The following is a 19031-nucleotide window of genomic DNA, read 5'->3' as shown; positions in this document are numbered from 1 at the left end:
CTGCTCCTAGGCTTGCTGCTGATCTTCAGTCTATCTGGTATGAATTCCACTGTACATATCTCACGTTTCCTGTTGCTTAGTGCAACCCCCTGCCCCCAACCTCTCCAAAAAAAAAAAGGGGGGGAGGGGGCTGGCACTTGATTTACTGCTTTTCTCATTTGTTCACCTGGGAGTTATGCGGGTAACACAGCTCACCCAGATCAGTAGCCAGATTTTATGAAGCTCCATGGATCAGCTTTAAGAAAGGAATAGTGGATAGGGAGATGGCAGATAGCAGCATTCTACATTTCATAGCCTTTCAGAGATTTCAAGGCTAGAAGGGACTATTAGATCATCTAGCCTGACCTGCTAGTTAATAGGCCATTCACCCAGTTACCCCTTTATTGAGCCCAATAACTTGTTTTGACTAAAGCATACCTTCCAGAAAGGCACCCAGTTCTGGATTTGAGGACATCGAAAGATGGAGACTCCACCACTTCTCTCTGTAGTTTGTCACATCTCTCTCTCCCCTCTTCCTTTATTTTCCACCCTCTCAACTTGCTATACACACACACACACACACACACACACACACACACACGTGCGCGCGCGCAAAATGGCTTCTATACCACAGCCACTCAACGTTTACCCAGCCTGATGTTCCTAGTGAAGTGGGGAGAAAGGGGAGGGGAGAAGGAGAGCGTGTCACACAATCAAGTATCAAAGCCAAAAAATAACCAATGCCTCAAAATTCATGGAAAAGTGAAATTTCAAGATTTCAAAAAAAGAAATGGGGACTATTTTCTAGTGAAATTCCATAAATAAATTGTTACCACTGTTGTGTGGTTCTAGCCTTATGGTTCCTTGGCATCTAAACTGAAGCGGTTTGTTACACTCCCAAATGGTTGTATCGTAAATGTTTAAATCAAGTAAATGAATTTTTAACATTGCTCCTGACAATGATCTCTTTAAGAATAGCTAGTGCAGGGGGCCTGTAATTAAAATTGCCGGGCATAGCCTTTCAGACATGGGAGAACAGCCAACAGGCAAAGCTAGCACAATAAAGTGCCTTAGAAGAGAAGACAATCTTTAATATGAATGAGATTGGCTGCACAAAGCTTGCTTTCCCATATAATGATGCTTCACACATGGAAATAGGTGTAAATGAATCCATTAACATACAGTTAGAGAGCAAATCAATTCATCTCCTTAGTTTAAGAGCGCAGCAAGGGGCTTTTATCTCAAAGTAGTAGGGATGCTGCAGTGCTCTTAAGTACACCACTTCCCTGATGCAGAGTTTCTGAATGGAACCATATATGGCTAATTACACAGAAGAGTTACCAGTCATGGTTTTCATAGAATGCTGAGAATGCTACAGGTTTCACTCTGCAGTTTTCTCTAGCTTCCTTGATGTCCAGCCTAAAGATGCCAAAATGTACCTCAGAATAATAGTAAGAATGGAGTGTTAAATAAAAAACCAATTTAATATAGCTTGGGACTTTAACCTACAAGGGGCCATGCACGCAGGCCCTGATCGAGCAAAGCTCTTAAGAACATGCTTAATTTTAATAATACCTAGCTCTTAGGCTGCACTTTTCATCACTAGATTTCAAAGCGCTTCACAGTCTTTAAGGTATTTAGCCTCAACACACCCCTGGGAGGTAAGACATTGCTGTTATCCCCGTTGTAAAGATGGGGAATGGAAAAGCAGAGAGGCTTGCCCAAGGTCATACAGGAAGTCTGTGGCAGAGCAGGGATCTGCACCCAGATCACCAGTTAGCAACCTGACCACTGGACCAGCCATCCTCTAAGAGTGTGAGTAGTCCAGCTTGTTGCTTGAGTGCTTTGCTGTATCCAGGGACAAGTACACAGTAATTTTCAGGCTCAAGCCTTTTGGCATACACTCCTGAAACACTGGTGTGCAACAAAGAAACAAACAAGTTCAAGATATTAACCGTTAACATCTGTGAGCCAGTTCCTTATCTGATTTACAGCATAGTAAATTTGGAGTCATTTCACTGATGTGAAGTAACTCTGAATTTACATCAGTAAATTCAGGTCAGAATCTTACTGTGTCACTCTATAACTACTCTCAGCTTTCAAAAGGAAAAACCAGCCACAACAATGTGTGATTTTTTTAAATGCAGGAAGTTGAGGGGATGGAGTTCATTACAGCCAGGATAAGGCAAAACACAGGATCTGTGATTATGGGAAAACAACTACACATGTCTGCTTGAACCTTGGTCTCTGCTTATTTTGAATGAGCAAAGGCACAAGTTAAAAACAGCTATTAACCCAGAGGCCTTGATGCTTTAAAATATAACCTTGGTAATCTGTTTGTGGCTAAGGATACAAGCTAAAAAAGCTTTTCTTTGTCAATCAGCTAGCTTCTCTGTGTAAAAAGTAGCTTCAGCCCAAGTCAAAAATACATAGATTCTGAACAGATTTTTTTAAAACAATTATGCTTTACATCAATCATTTTTTATGAATAGAATCACACATATTATGTACACTCACACCCACACAAACACAATTCTTATGTTAATTCTACTTCCAGATACTCAGAGTTAAAATTCTAGCACCAACAGACATGGGATTCAAGCTGAAAAGGGGCTTCAGAAATGGAGTTTGGGGGCGGGGTGTGTGTCAGTCACAATAAAATAGCACCATGGGAACGTCCCAGTCACAGTAAAATTGCCCCCCTCTGGGGTCCCCTGGGTAAGCACCAGCATTGTATATCACTGACGCCTATATAGGCATATGCATGGGAAAGGATTTTGGGAGGGGTTGAAGGTGTGAGTGTGGAGTGAAAGATTCCTTTGCAGGTTGCAAGAGGCCAAAAAGGGAGGAAAGGAGAAAGGAACGGGTTAACTCGATGATACAGCTTGGTCTGAAGATCAGAAGCTGACTCCAGCCGCCCAAGGCCAACACACCCAAGCAGACTCTCTGATGCCAAGAAAGACGGGGCCTGGATTCCAACCCTGATCAGCCACGAGAACAGATCAGTAAACTGAACAAGACTGCAGGGGATTGCAAAAACTAGTGAGAATGCGAAGGTCGGCAAATGGGAACATAACAACCCTGAAGCTGATGTGTTTTGGGGAAGCCAAGGAAGCCTCGGAAGGCCGGTTTGGACTGGTACAAAGAGCAAGGGGGACAAAGGTCCCTGGACAAAACGCCCCCAGAAGAACCCAGGACTTAAAACCCGCCCAAGAGCTGAAGCAAGTCGGAGATCAGACCCTGGACAACCTGTTCACAGGACAGAACTCTCATCCACCTCTCCCACTCTTCTTCTTATGTTACACCCAGGCTTGGCCAGCCTCGGGTCGTGCGTGTGAGTATGAAAGTGAGTTAGGGCTTGAGGCACTAACACTTTTCTCCTTCCTCTGAGTGACGTGGGGAACCCCCAACCCTCCACTGTTATTTTACTTTATTTTATTAATAAAGCTTTGAACTCAGTCACTTGGTGTGCTCCGTCATCTCCTCCCCTAACGATCCTGCGGCCTCAGCCTGATAACCTGACGCCTCAGGCAGGTTGGTACCATAAATCTGTCACAGGTGGACAGGATAAATCAAACTTGCTCTGTTAGTGTAGCAAGTACAAGGTAACACTGGACACTGCAATGCTTCCAGCAGGAATCCAGGAATTGAAGTGATTTCACATGTTTACAGCAGCTCATTTTTTCATTCAAATTCAGTTACTGGAATTATTTATTTCTGTGGCATGTTACAGTGGTCAGTGCTGGTATCATGACCTGCACAGAGTGAAGAATTTCACTACCATGCCTGTGAAATGTTTGCGAGCAAACTGTGAAAAAGTCTCATATTTATTCTAAATCATCTTTCAAATATTTCTTTGCAAAATATTCTTTCCGCACCGTATGGTAAATCTGCCCCTTCCTCCCTGGCCACACAGATCCCTTGGTCAGCGAGACAGATTCGACTGAGCTGTTCATGTGATAGGGCACTCAGATGAGGCTCAGATCACCATCATGCACAGGAGCAGATGGGGGATGAGACATGGAAGGACTAAATGAGGGTCATGAGGGAAAACAGACTCCATGGCTGTGCAGGTGCAGCTGCTGTAGAGGGGCTGCACAATATCCCATGAAGGCTACTTCATACACTGAGCTGAAGAACCCTATATAGAGCAGCTCCATGGTTTGAGATTAAGGGTTTCTCTGCTCCCAGCCTCTTCAACATTTGCCCAGTGCCCACTTCAGTAACTCAGGCTGTGCACTGGGCTCTGGATTTGGCCCTATGTGACCATCTTGCAGTCTGTTGTGGCTATTTAAAATGCATCAGTTAACTAAATCATGTACTGCTAGTCAGTCTGATTGTGTGCCTTTGGGTTCAATGCAAAGTCCAGTGAAATCAGTGGGAGTCTGTCCTTTGATTTCAATGGACTTTGGATCATACTTGCAAGTAACCAAGCCGCACAGCATGCATTATCAGTGTTACCTGTTCCATTCAGATACACAGTTTAGAATTCACTAACTCAGATACAAAAAACAAAGTTCTAATCTGTGACTGTTCATTGGAAAGTAAACAGGAAAAGGCTCTGAACACAGAGGAATCAAATTCAAGTTTGTGGATATCATCTCCCTCCCCCTCACCCCCCAACCCCGCAACTATTTCACCTCTAGGTTGTGAAGTATGTAACAAATACTTGAAATATATATTTTATATATGGATATTCCACATATATATTAACATGTACAAAAGCAACATTACTGGAAAATGCTCAAACCCCCATAAAGAATGGCCAAATACATAAAGCCAGAGATATTCCAGTTACACAGAGATTCCCAGATTATCCTGCTTTTCTCCATCATCCCCATCCCCTCTGTTCATTTGAGCCTCACTGTAAGCTTGGCTAGCTAGAAACCAAAGTTCACTTAGTCTTCACATCCTGCAGAGACAGCTTAGGGCAGAATGTGCATGGAACTCCTGATGGCATGACAGCTAAGATGCATAGCTCCCAGACCCAGGAATGCCAGCCAATTCCTTAAGAAGATGAAGTAACAGACCAGAGTACAGCTTCAAAAATCACACGCAATATCCTATTCAGAACCTCAGAACAGGGTTTCAGCTGAGAAGGTAAGCAGCGATTCCAATGTCAGCTTGAGCTGTATGCACGCAAATAGTTACAGTGCACAGCAGACTATGACAGAGATCAATTAATAGTTAACACACAGGAAGTTGGCTGGCCTTGTGCGGGCATTTACAGCTGTATCACAACTTCACTGTTACCAGTAGCAGCAATCTCATTTGGAATCTTCATGCTATCAAAGAATTTCGTAAAATAAATAAATAAGCAAGCCTATAAAATTGCACCCACAATTACTTCTACAGCTAACCTACTTTTTAAAAGAAGCTGCTGTAGTTCAATCTGGAGAAAGCGAAGTGGCAGTGGAAAGGAGAAGGGATTTGTTTCAATCATATGCATTTCTGTGCATGTGCAGAGAACACAGCTACAAGCACCTAGAAGAATGAAAAATGGTGTTGGTAGTTACTGAACAGACTCACAAGCTGCTCAAAGCCAGGGAAGAAGCTACCTTTAAGAGTATGCCTCTCTGTATGTCTCTCACAATTTCATCCCAGGATCTGAGCTAACCAGAATTCATATATATAAGATCTGAGGGGAGTTTTTATTGGATTCAGCCAGATGGCAAAAGATGGAAGGCTAAGACACCTTGGCTGAGTCTGAAACATGTTGGAATCCAGCAAGATTTTCTATTTGACCAGTTAAATCAATACCCCAGTCCTGCAACTGACTGTGTGTGGACCCACTCTAGCACTCATGCATAGCCCCATTGCCTACAATGAGGGTCCCCAAGAGGTGTGCCTGTACAGTCAGTTGTAGGATCAGGGCTTAAGGACAGTGAATCAACTATTAAAAGAGGAGTGAGAGGTGCTAGCTAGAAGGATCTGCAGACTCAGCATGGAAGCAGTGTTTGGATGTGGAGAGAGAGATCTGTGGAGTTTTCATTCCAATTTGGAAGAATTCAACTGAGACACACACACAAAATTGAAAACCCCAAGTGGTCAAAAACCATGAGGCAGGCCCCCAAAAGTTCCTGGCATTGGCTTAAATATTGTAATTTTTTTAAATGGTATTATTTTTATTTACCTGGTGTTTTGAGTGCTTTGGGGACACCTAAGTCACATTTTCAACCTTTTGTCCACAACTAAGAGAGCTAGAATTTTGCCTTTTAAAATGATATATATTACTCCTGGGGGAATTCTGTGTCACTGCGTGTGCACAGAATTCATGTCTCCCGCAGATTTTTTTGCTGCCCCACAGAAAAATTATTTCTGACTGGGAAGCAAAGGGAAGCTGCAAGAGTGTTCATGTGCCCCTCCCTGGCAGCATAGGAAGGTTGGTTTGGGCGCCTGGAGCAGCTGGTAGAAATGTAAGTCACTGCTGGGGAGGAGGGGTGGGCAGTCGTACGTGTGAGAGAGTGACACTTGGTCCTTCTTGCTCGCTGTTGTGGCACGCTTGGCATGGAGGGGCAGGGATCGGGGTGTTTCTGAGGAGGTAGGAGAGGGGCAGGCTCTGTCTTCTCGGACAGAAGAGAATGTATACTCCTGGGGGAATTCTGCACCACCACACAGTGGAGAATTTTGCAGAAATTAACGTTTGCGCAGAATTTCCTTTCCCCCACAGAAATGGACTGCAGTGCTGCTAGCTGCCACTAGGGACCACTGGACCCATCAGAGCTCAGCTTGCATATAGAAGACACTGCCTGGGGGAGGCAGAGGGAGCTAGAGGGTTCCTGGCAGCTGCAGTTCCCAGCATGTCCTGAGGGAAAAAGAACGTGGTGTGCAGGAAACTCCATGCAAGGCTGGGACCAAGCATTCGGTTGTTTCTCCCTCTGGATCCCTGGTCTCTGAGGGGGAGGGGTTGTGGGTGTCTGGCTCCTAGCTGGGCTTGGGGCAGGGAAACAGGAACTGGATTGTCATAGGGGTTTCTTTAACTCTCTACTCCTGCAGGAATGTGTGTGTGTGTGTATTGTTACAGACGTACTTGCTGACAGGTATTTTGAAATAAATTACCAAAATAATTGAAACTGGCGTGATTATGTAGTGTTATTTTGACAAATGAAATTTGCAGAATTTTAAAATATTGTGTGTGCAACATTTTTAATTTTTTGGTGCAGAATGCCCCCAGGAGTAATAATACACACACACACACACACACACACACAAAGGCAAGATGAGCTTTTTACCTAATCACAGAATTCCAAGTGCTGTAAGGAAAAATAAACCCACACCAAATATCATGAGATTCATGATAAAATCGCAAGAATTGGCAACACTGCACACAAGACATTTAGGGCTGGTCTGTAGATTAAGAAATCACCTTTGAATTTCAGAGAAGAAAGAATGTGTGCACAAAAGGAGTGCAAATGTTGTGGTGAACCTCTAAATTTGATGCAAATATTACATATGTACAGTAAGGAGAGTCTTTCTGTGAAAACCCGTATATGAAGGATACGCAGGAAATTTAACCTAATAGATTTTGTTTAAAATATTACTTAAGATATTTCAAGTACTATTCGAAGGTTAGCAGCATTCCAGTTCTGGAAACTAATGTTAAAGGAATGTAAAGGAAACCCCTATGGATCTGTATAGTCAGGCAACACCATTTTAAGCATTACCATAGAATATATGAGATAGCCACAAGACTTGAGAGTTGGACTTCTGCCATCAGATGTACATTCATAATGTAAAGCTTCTGCAGCTACCTTTATATACATAAAGTGAGGGTTTCCAAAGTTTAGAGAGCAACGGAAGGCAGTGAAACTGAGGTTAAGTTTGGTATTAAAGTGGATACCTAGATACAACTCCTAACTTAGCACTTGGCCAAACCAAAATCTCAGAGCCAAACGGTTCTGAACTTTATATGGAGCTAAATATTGTGGTGCAGACCTATGTCCCATTGCTACTATAAGTGACCGTACTCCCCACTATTCCCCTGCACAGCTCTACCAGAGTTAGGAACAGTCTAATCCTAACTAATCACATATGGCTCAAGTCATTCCCTTTATTCCAATGTAAACTGAAGATTCTACAAATTATTATTCTCTACAGCCCCTCCCCCAGCCTTTAAAAAAAAGATATAAATATTAAGTCTTCCAGCTTTAGGATTAGGATATATGAATAAACAATCCATATAACTCTGTAGTCTTGCCATTTGTTTTGTAGGCTTCATGTTAGTTTATCCTTGTCAGCAGCCAGCTCTCTTCCAAATATAACTTCTTCGCTATTCTTTCAAATGGCTATAAATTGTAAAGCCAAGTATCTAGTTGCAACTTTGTGTGTAGCAAATGCAGCTCCATAGCTACACTAATTTAAATAGAGCTATGCTGATTTAGACAAACTGAAATTATCGCTTAGTTAACATTTGTGACTTAATCTTTGGTTTATTTTTCTTATGATCATTATTGTTATTTTGTAAGAAGTGCCATATTAACAATAATTCATGGTGTGCAATGTTGTTGTAGCTGTGTTGGTCTCAGGATATCAGAGAGACAAGGTGGGTGAGGTCATATCTTTTATTGGACCATCTTCTGTCGGTGAGAGAGACAAGCTCTGTGTAAGATTGAAAGCTTGTCTCTCTCACCAACAGAAATTGGTCCAGTAAAAGATATTGCCTCAGTAATGTACGGTGTCATTGAAAGGTGTGCAGCTATAGTTTTGATATTATTTTGGATTAAAATGTACCATTATAATAAACCCCTTGTGTAATATAAGCATAACAGTAAAAACAAAGGGCCTGATTCTGTTGTTCTGCACTTTGTGAAATCATGTATACCCATGTGAAGAGAAAGAAAAGTGGGCGTAGTGATCTAGTAGTGTTTCACACCCACTCGCAATTCACTTTACACTGGTGTGCACAACACCACAAGGTGCAATGCAATGGGGTGCTCAAAAATCTTTACATCTTTTCAGAAACATCCCCTCAGTGCCAATTTCCTCAAGAATAGTCTGATCAGTCACTCCTTACCAACTAAAAGAGGGTTTCATCTGATCCACTCTGGACTATAACTGGGCTTCTTGTAGTTGTCAACATTCCTGAGCTGGGGTAACTTGTTGACATTCAAAAAAAGACTCAGATCTAGAAGAGGGTGTAACCCAGAAAAAAAAATCATTTACCAGCTAACACTAACTTGTTTACCAAAAGAAAATGGCAAGATCGGATACTTCCTGCCCAATCTCGCTCTCTATATATTCAGTCTGAAACACAGTTCCCGTGATATGTGTTGATCTCCTCTTTTCTCTTTGGTTTGCCCCACAAAGCAAATATTTTTGTACAGCACATAGTTGCAGGCTTCTGAAAACAGATGGTAATGTTAAAAGATCCCATACAGGCCATTCAAAAAGCACTCCTTCCCACTTTTCCCCCCACCCATCCACACTCTTCCATTAAAAGATAGAGTTTCTCAGCTTCTCAAAACATATAGGCCCTATCCTGTTTCCACTGAACTGGATGCTCAAACATCCCATCAATTTCAAGGGAGCTGGATCAGACCCACAATGATTTCCTTTGTCTGAAGACATTTAAAACACATCTATGTTTTCAAAAGCAGTTATGGCTTTAGCTGAGACCCTCAGAAAAAAAATGGACGATATTAATTGTGCTTGCTTTGCATGTTGACCATGTGGCCCTGTGAAAATCTGCACTGTGGTGGTGGTGTTGGCTTGCGTACGGTCTCACACTGGATTATATTTTGTATTGGCTTGTTTGGTTTCATTTTTATTAATATTATTATTGTCTTGCTGGAAATCAACTATTCATTTGATTCATGTCTACACCTGAAAGGACTATGATTATGATGCAAACTATCACATACTTTACTTAAACATTAGACAAACGGAGGACGGTATATCTTCACCCTCCTATTGTACATGCCCAATTAATTGCATCATGCACTCCAGTACAACGGGAATACTTCCTATGTGGTTTCTGTTAAATACCTTTGTGACAGTTTCTTGGCAAGAACTGAGGCAGAGAGGTTAACATATGTTAAGAATATGTACAGCAGGCATTCCTCGTTAGAATGTAAGTAAATAGGAAACATCGCAGCAGTAGCATTTCCTGTGCTCTAATCCAGGCAAGTTTGCATTAGAAATTTCTGAGACAGATATCAGGGATATGTTCATTCTGTAACAGAACTACACTCCCAGTTCTACAGTGGGAGATCATCTTTGTACTCTTCACCCATTCCGACCCATATTCTTACCTTTCGGCCCATAAGGCTTACTTCAGGAATGTCTAGGGTGGGAAAATAAAATTAAGGATTGGAATAGCTGAAAAGCAAGCTTCTTAAAATACAAACCTAGGTACAAACAATTTCTACTCCTACTGCTGCAATGGAAGTATAGTTCCACGTGTCGTAAGCATTACTGAAAAAGCTGCTTTTCTCATTAGGCCTCCTACTCTCAGAATCAGGCCATAATAAAATTTTACAATAAATTAAGGATTGAAATATATGAGGAAGTGCATACTGTTCTTTAAATCTGTAGCAGAAAGCCAGTCAGGACAGATCTGAGGCAGACATACTACAGTGACGTATATGACAAAAGGAGACAAAATAGTTTTCATGAAAACACAATTTTCTGATAAAATTCCTTGTTCAGTATTAGAAGACATAAAAGCAGAGAAAAATTTGCTTCTTATTCACCATTGTCAGACACCTAAATGGATGAGCTTGTGTTGATATATCAGGCAAATTTTTCTTCTTTAGAAATACAAAGTTGTGTGCCAAAAAGAAGAAAGAAAAACATGACACACAAGCCTTCACTTCCTAAAGATTGACAACGAGCTTCAACTACTCAGCAAAACAAATGTTTGTTCAACAGTCCCATCTTCTGTTCTTTCAAAGTTTAATTTATATTTCAGTGATATATCTGTATATATAGTCTTCTTACCTATATTTCAATGCTTTTTTCAAGGATTTTTCTCTATATTACATTCTGATATTTTGTCCAGACAAATTTTAAGAAGTCCCCTAGTGATGGAGTTTCAAACACTTCCCTTCACATCCTACAGCCCATACCTAAGGCTCTGCAAGATACAGTACAGTGGGGAAGAAGTGCAGTTGTCTTTGCCTATAGAAGAAACACATATAAGACCTCGAAGGCTGTGCTGGCCTGCACACAATTGCCATGGCACTTGCTATACCCTATTCGCTACTCAGCCCTTCCCAGAGCTGTTCTGCTTCTAAAGATCAGTGCATAGTGGAGATGGAGTTACGGCTAAATCCCAGCTAGCTGGCCCCCTCCTTCCACAACCCATATATATCCAGCCCAATTAGGAATGCTTCCAGAAGTGCCATGCTTCCGTTTGTAGCACATCCAATATGTCACAGTTATTGTCACAGTTCAGGTCAACTGTACCTGTATTTCCTCCTCATGGTCCAGCAAGCACACCCACTCAAGGCTCTCGGCTCATCAGCCATCACCTGTCTTGGGGGGAGATGTGCATTTCTCTCCCTCCTGACCAGGTATTTCCAGGTGGCAGAGTTCTCTGCCTACAGTGCGAGTTCCCCAGCAAGGCAGACTCCCCAAAGGAGGCCTGCTTTGCTTTTCTCTTCAGAGGATATAAATAGTTAAGTTAAGTTATCACCCAGCTTTTCCTAAACAAACACATTTATTCTTACAGAGAAAACATATTTAAAACAATAAAAAACTATATGCACGCGAATAAGCTTACCAGAGATCACCCCCCAGCCCCATCTCTACAAGGGATCCGGTTGGTGTCAGTCCTTCCAACCCTTCTCTAAGGATTGGGACCTTCCTCTAGGTCAGAAGGTCCCATCTGTTTGCAGGATCAGAAGGAAGGCCCTGAATCAGTTTAACCTCAGGCTGTTTATCCACAAGTCCTTTCTTTGTCCGTTGGCCCCTGGAGAATTCACTTTGAACATGTATAGCTGAAACTCCTCAAGAGCTGGTACCTTTGAAGGTGTTACAACCTGAGTGAATTTGCCTAAGCATCCCGTACTGTTCTTAGTTCTTGGAGAGACTATTCTTACCCTACCCCATGGAATTACCTGCAATCCCTGGCTCGTAGTGATACATAAACTTAATTCGGTGAGATCTCCCAAAAGACATTGGAATATCTGTCACAGTTAGTTAATAGATAAGGTGCCAAAAGATGGCAGAAGAATATGTAGCATAGTTCCTGGGTTTGGTAAGACCAATAAAACTTTCTGAGCATTGCAAATGGCTTCCTCTGTGCAGCTCTTGATGGAGATGGAGCTTCTAACAACATGCAATTGTTCACACTACAGTGTCTGTTTAATGCTTGAATGGAAGGATGGAACCTGATCAAAAATATACTCAGGACAAGCATATAATTATTTGTGGGTTTAGATTTTGTGAGGGTCTCTTGAGGGAGAAAAAATATATTTCTACTCAGGGGAAAACCCCACATGGTCTTTTGCAGAAGAGATTAAATACATTTTTCAGCTCTCTTATTATAGGAGTTACTATCCTTGAGCAAAACAACCTCTTCAATAAAACCGATTTCTTGTTCATTCTAGGCTTCATACCAAAAGTGCAATCTAGGCAAATCATATTCACTATGTTTTTGTGTGCCAGAAAAGCATCAAAATTTCCTAGCCCAGGCTGGGGTTGTATGAATCCATTCATAAAACAGCAGGAATATATGACAAACGTATCATAATACTCAGAAAAGAGGGTAGTTTCTTTTCCCATTTGCCAAGATCAATGCATGGTAAAACACTGACATTCCGTGTGGACATTAGTCATTTCCATAGGCTCATTCTATGGAGTAAACATTTGTCTAACTTGTTATTCTGCCTTTCCTTTCCTTTTTGCCATCTGCCTCCCTTTTCCTCATTTTTCTCTCGTTATTTTTGTATCTGTTGCAATGCTCTGGGAAGATCCCTTCCAGATTGCTGACCAGAGTTTTGGAATAGCCTCATAGAATTAATCCCAGGTTTTGAAATAGGTATAATGCATAGTCTGACTGCAATTTGATTTTTTTTTTGTTTAATTTAGTCTAGTGTAAATGCTTGTGCAATGTGGGCAAAGTCAGTAGGGTGCCTGATTTTCAAACACGCTTGTTTACACCAAGTGCCCAAACCCACATACCTGCTTTAGGCACTGGACGTGGCAATTTGAGTGCTCAAACGTGGGATATAAAAAAGTCAAATTTTCAACTTACAGCATTCTTTCAAGAAGCTCTCCCAGTAAACTGAGACACCAGACCAGATCCTCAGCTGATGTTAACTATCACAGCTCTTTAAAAGCCTATGCTGCTTTGCCATTCATTATACACCGGTTGAAGATATGGCCCTCTATGTCTATCACTCTTCATCTCTCTCGCCAGCCATCCTCCACTTTTCTTCACTTCCACATTGTTCCTTTTGTTTCCTTGTTTTTCCTCCTCCTTTTGTCATCTGTATTTAGCTTATTCTTCTGCTCTTTGTTCTTCTTTCTCCTGATGCCTGGATTAATTTGCTTCATTTCCTTGGTTTATGTCTTCCTAGTTTTGTCCCTCTGTATTTCTCTTGCCATTTGCTTTTCTCTTTCTCTCCATTCCATTTTTCCCTTGCTTCCTGCTTTTCCTCTCCATTAATCACCATTTTTCTCTAAAATATTATTTTTTCTTCCCACCTATTTTTTGATGGTCTTCCTATGCAAGGAATCAGTGACCAGATTGCTCCATGGTATTTCACTGGGAATATTTTAAGATATATCATTATTGGGACCTCTTTGCCAAAAACGAATTATTATAGCAGACTGTTCAAAAAGCCATCCACTGGTAAATTCAGGTTTAGACCAAATCCATTACACACAATGGTTCTGATAGCTCCCTTAGCTGACACATCCCTACCCTATACCGTAAATACAGTTTGAACACTTAACAAATTACTCACTGTATGTCGCAAAGCAGTAAAACTCTCCCAGGGACACACTGTCTCTGATGGACAGGGTGTTTTGTTGGTTGGATAATGACAGGATATAAAATAGATCGGTACAAACACAACAGAGGGCTATATTTTAACGTCGTGTCAAAGACTGGATTGTTCAGTCACAACTATTTGGCTGTGATACTGAATGGGATAATTTCTCTTTAATTCTTAATTGACTCCACTAATTGATGTTGTGATTAAATGTTGAAAAATACCATTAACTATGTTTTTTTCTGAAAGGCACTTAATAAATATCTGTTTTCTATTGTACTTCAAAGTACCGTTAAGCAAGTTGTTAACCACACAAAGGCAACTCTACAGTAAACGATATTCCTAGCACAGTTAGCATTATTGGCTTTCTAGTCTCTGGGGCTATACACTAAAGTAGTGAGAGCCTGGGAGAGCCATTTACTCACACAGAATTGCAAAGAGCCAAAAATAACCAAAGAAGGACATTTTGACACTGCTGTGATGTTTGTATCATGGCACTGCAACATGGCCACTCATGTTAATGTCGCACCATTATGCTTGCATTACAAGTATTGTGATTATTTTGTGCCATCCTGAGATTATTCAGCACCATGGTATTTACTCTCTTCTTCTTTCATTCACGGTCATCTGATCTAGTCCATCTTGTCTGCTAAGTGTCAACTGTCTCCATGTTTCTGGGAGATTAGCACCAATCAAGTACACGGACTCCACAAAACACATGAGCAGAGCCCCAGAGAGTTAGGTGGGGGCTTCAGTGTCATGGATTGAGTAGTACTACCACTGAAGTCATTTTCAGAGTCCCCATCTCCATGCAATAACTCCTTGTTTATACTGTGTAATGTTGATAAACATACATTCTACATTGTTTTATAAAGATGCGTGGAAGTCAGTATGTTAGAAATGCCGCTTTCAGCACGCTTTATTTTCAGTGAATAAATATCAGGAGGAAAGATTTGCCTCCAATAGTTCTTAAAAACCCAGTATAAATGTACCTGCCTCTAACTGAGCAGAGGCCGATTTATAGCAGCTACCTATAATGTGGATTCCACATTAGCTGTAATTCCAGCAACCCTTTCTGGGACACTGGAGAAGACCTGAAGTGTCCATCTTGTGTGATTCCAAAGAAATACAATCCAGCAAAATAAGTAGACGGTTAAGGACTGTTGTTCAACAAAATGGTGCAAGGTGGGACACGCTGGTTGTCCTGCAGCCTTGTAACAGGCTTCCTACTCCACTCTTTGGACCGCCACCACCACCAAGTGGACACTTTCAAGTTTATAAACACCCATGTGTTATTTATTGTTCACCAGTACAGCATTGTGCAGCAACATACAACTGGAAGTAAACTTCAGCCTTAGCCCACTTTCTGGGGAAGGAGAAGGCAAGATCTCCCCGTCCTGAGATCCTGTACCCTTGGTCCCTGCCATCTTTCCCCTTTGCACCTCCTTCCTGACCTTTAACTCTTCCCACCTGATGGGCTGGTCAGTGTCCTATCTAATTAAGCCCTTCAGCCCCAATTAAATCCACTCTGGGAGGGAAATACCCAGTATCGTAGTGACCAGAACGCTGAGTCAGCTCTGGGCTCAAGCACTCTGTCATAGGCCTATCCTCCATGCTGCCCATATGAGGAGCGGATTTTACTCCCCACACTATGCAGTAAAGGCTGAGAGCAGCATTATGGAGGTAGTTAGTGTGCAAGAGGGATGGAAGACCTTTCACTGCCCTTCCACATACTTGAAAAAACAGAGGAACAGAGAAAAACTTGGCTTTATTTTGACATCAGATTCAACTTTTACAAACTTGGCTGTCAGAGGAAAAACAACTGATAGTATCCTCACTAGCAAATACTACACAACTTGGCATTGCCTTTCTACAGCTCCTTGCCAGGTTGGTGTAATGCCCCTGTGTTTGCAGTGAAATTTCTGAACATTCCTCTAGAGCTGCAGTGAATCCAGGTACTCCCTTCTCTATCCTGGTATGATCTATGGGCAGGCAAACTGGTGTACCAACGCAATCAAAAACCTTTAGTACCACGTCAGTATGTGCATATGTCCCTTGTTTTGTTTATTTTCCTTTTGTTTTGGAGTGTAAAAGCAGATAATACTTAACATATGACCCAGCCCTTTCAACTGATGCTGCAAGAATGTTATATGGCTCATTCCCAGCTGGAGAGTGTTTGAACTAACCACACAAACTCAGTAATTAATTTCACCATGGTCTAATATATTACCACTGAGTTGAATGAGTTAGGATACCACAAGAAGGAATCCCCATTCCTCTGAGTCCTTAGTAAGGCTCATCATGTAGTAATATGAACAAATCATGTTTTTGAACTGCAGAAAACAACATTTGATAAAGCAGGAAAATAAACAACTCAGTAAGTCTTTCTGACAGGGTGTACAGGCCCCCTTGGGATTCTTTCAGGGAATGCTCTTGGGCTGGAAGAACCCTGTCCCATTTGGTACATCAGAATAAAACCCCATGAGCCATGCAATCAATGTAGTGCTTTTACAAGCCAGCGCACTTGCTGCCCAGGAAGCCAGTTACAGCTACCAGTGTATCTATACTGAACTGTGATCCAGATACTAATTGGTTTTCATAATTCTTTGGAAGCAGAACTCCTGATGAGCAGGAGGGAATTTCTCTCTCTGGTATCTGGCTAAAAAGAAAAGAGCTGAACATTAGGGCTGGTTGAGCTAGAAAAAACAGCTGGCCTCATTACATTTAAACAAGCCGAGAAGGAAGACATATAGGAGGACAAGAGGTCCTCTCTTCAGAAGCTCCTACTCTCTAGAAGCCAGGACACTGAGCTCTGAGAAGCAAGAACTTAAACTGTACATTTTACATTGTCTGATTTAGAGACTTGAAATATTGTTAACTATAGTAGGGATATATAGGCAGTGAATCTGGATGCTGCTACGTTAGATCTGGAAACACTCCCACCAGTAAATAAAACTAGAATGCCAATGAGGTACTTTCAACTTAGATTCCTGGTGAATGTTCTATCAAGCCCTGCTGACCCCAGGGACTTCCACAGTTCATTTTTAAAAATTAATTAATTAAATTATTCTCCCAGATGGTGAGCCCAGCAACTCAAACCATAATCCTCCAGACTCACACCAGCCTATTCACAATACATCAAAGCTGAGATTTCTTTTCCCCTCCCTAAAAGCATTCAAGCAAGCGGAAGACCAAATACACTCTTTTGTCCATCAAGATACAAAACATATTAAAGGAGACATTTGAATTGCAGGGGAAAAAAATCTGCTTCTTATTATATAGCTAACAATTAAGGAGTGGGAAAAACAAATTCTGAAATGACTGCAAATTACTACTGTTGTTTATGCCATTCAAAACACATCCATTGAGTGGTAGGAACTCACATGGCATTTTATACACATACAACTATGCAGTTCCCAATGATCAAACATTTAGTGAACTATTTTTCCCCCGACAACATTCCTAAACTGTCTGATGCTCTGCAACTAAAGGTTAACTAGGCCTGCAAGGAGGCTCAGGGCAGGAAGTACATATTGCAACAGACATGTGGACCAGTAGTCAAACCATCAACAACATGATTGTTACAGTTAACTGGTTTTCATTTAGAAGTGTGTCTTTTGCTTCTGTTCCTCCCTACTGCCCCTAAGCAAGTTTGAAGACAGGCTGCTCTTTTCTTTGCAATGTGTGATAAAGATCACTTAGTAGTTAATGTGACAAAAAATGTGTGGCTTACCTTACCTGACCCTCTTTTAGATCTTTAAGAAAGAGTAATGCTGGAAATATAGCTCTTGCTGCCACTGAGAATGGTGCTTTTGCCCACACACGGCTCTGCTGTGAAATAGAGAGATCAAAGTAAAGAATTACACACACACTTCAACAGAACTCACATAACTGCAAGAGGTAACATACTGAAAGGACTATGGATTCCAATAGCTTCAACCCAACATCTACGCATCTCGTGACTCTGCTACCTACTTAATCCACTCTGCTCACCCACTGAATATTCTGCACATATCAAGTATTGTCATTAAAATATATGTAGCTTGCGTGATGTCTTAACAAGACATAATTGTTATCAGAAAGTTCCTTTACTCAGTTCATTTTTTGGTTACATTGTAGCATCAACATTTATGCAATTCTGTTATAGTCAGCCCCTTACTGCTATTGTGAATTCCCTCCGCCCAGAAGGATGGTGGTCATTTGTACCTTGATAGTTCCATTGGCAGAAAAGTATCTTAAAGATACCTATACCTGATAAGATTTCTACAGCATCTTTGTGAAGGAAAATGCATCTTTTGAGACATTTTACAAAATCGCTCTGGCAGAAAAAGAAAAAAAAAAAGCTGCTCCCTAAGTCCCTGCTAAACACAATGACCAAGGCAAAGTTCAGTGGAGGGGTATATGCATGGGACAGGTGATGCCTTTAGGGATGCCCCATTGACATGTTATGACGTTTTGGCCCCAAAGTATATTTAGAAGAGAGAGAGATTATTCCAGGAGATGGGTCTTTAAGAAAAGCACCAGATTTTACAAGACATGGGATAAAATTGCAAGACTTAGCAACACAAGTTCTAACACAACTGTACTATAAACAATGTCATACTCACAGTCACTAGTCCAATGCCTTGATTTTTTTTTCCAAACCTTTGATTCTGCTCACCTCTACACTTGTCCCTGATTCCATCCTGAGCCTAGATCTAGTCTTGTTATAGTTAGGTCCCAAATTGTCCCCCCGCCTCTCCACATTGCTGTTCATTAAGCCTTTTTCAACACAAAAGCATCCAGAGCTAAAGCCCTAAATCACTATGAATTTCCAGTGTGTATGAAAACATATTGGGCCAGATTCTCTGCCGGTGTAAACTAGCGCTCTCCATTATTTCTTTAGTAACTAAGGCAAGCCACTTTAATTAACAGGGCCACCCTAAAGCATGTGTCTGTTCTCCAAGTCACATGCTGTTTTATTTATTAGACAAATTGTTCATGTTCATGACTATAGATTTTAAACAGATTTCTAGTGATAATTACCACACTTCCATATGTACTTCATCAATTCTGAATTTTATTACTACTAATTTTCTATACAGCACATGCCAGTTCCCTGAGTTACAAATA

At 41.3% G+C, this 19031-nt stretch overlaps 1 long non-coding RNA gene across 2 annotated transcripts in view; it reads left to right on the top strand.

Annotated features, from left to right (window-relative positions):
• The first annotated feature begins 4784 nt into the window (after window positions 1-4784).
• The window catches only part of LOC125640516 (uncharacterized), a 55552-nt gene continuing 41305 nt past the window's right edge, over window positions 4785-19031 (top strand). For both annotated transcript variants that reach the window (XR_012669488.1, XR_012669487.1), the window contains exon 1: window positions 4785-5079. This is a non-coding gene — a long non-coding RNA (uncharacterized LOC125640516). The remainder of the gene's footprint in view (window positions 5080-19031) is intronic.

This window comes from Caretta caretta, chromosome 7, assembly GCF_965140235.1.
Source record: "Caretta caretta isolate rCarCar2 chromosome 7, rCarCar1.hap1, whole genome shotgun sequence".
Taxonomy (NCBI): Eukaryota; Metazoa; Chordata; order Testudines; family Cheloniidae; genus Caretta; species Caretta caretta.
The sequence above is the reverse complement of the archived record's forward strand: the minus strand, read 5'-3'. Positions and strand labels throughout refer to the sequence as shown.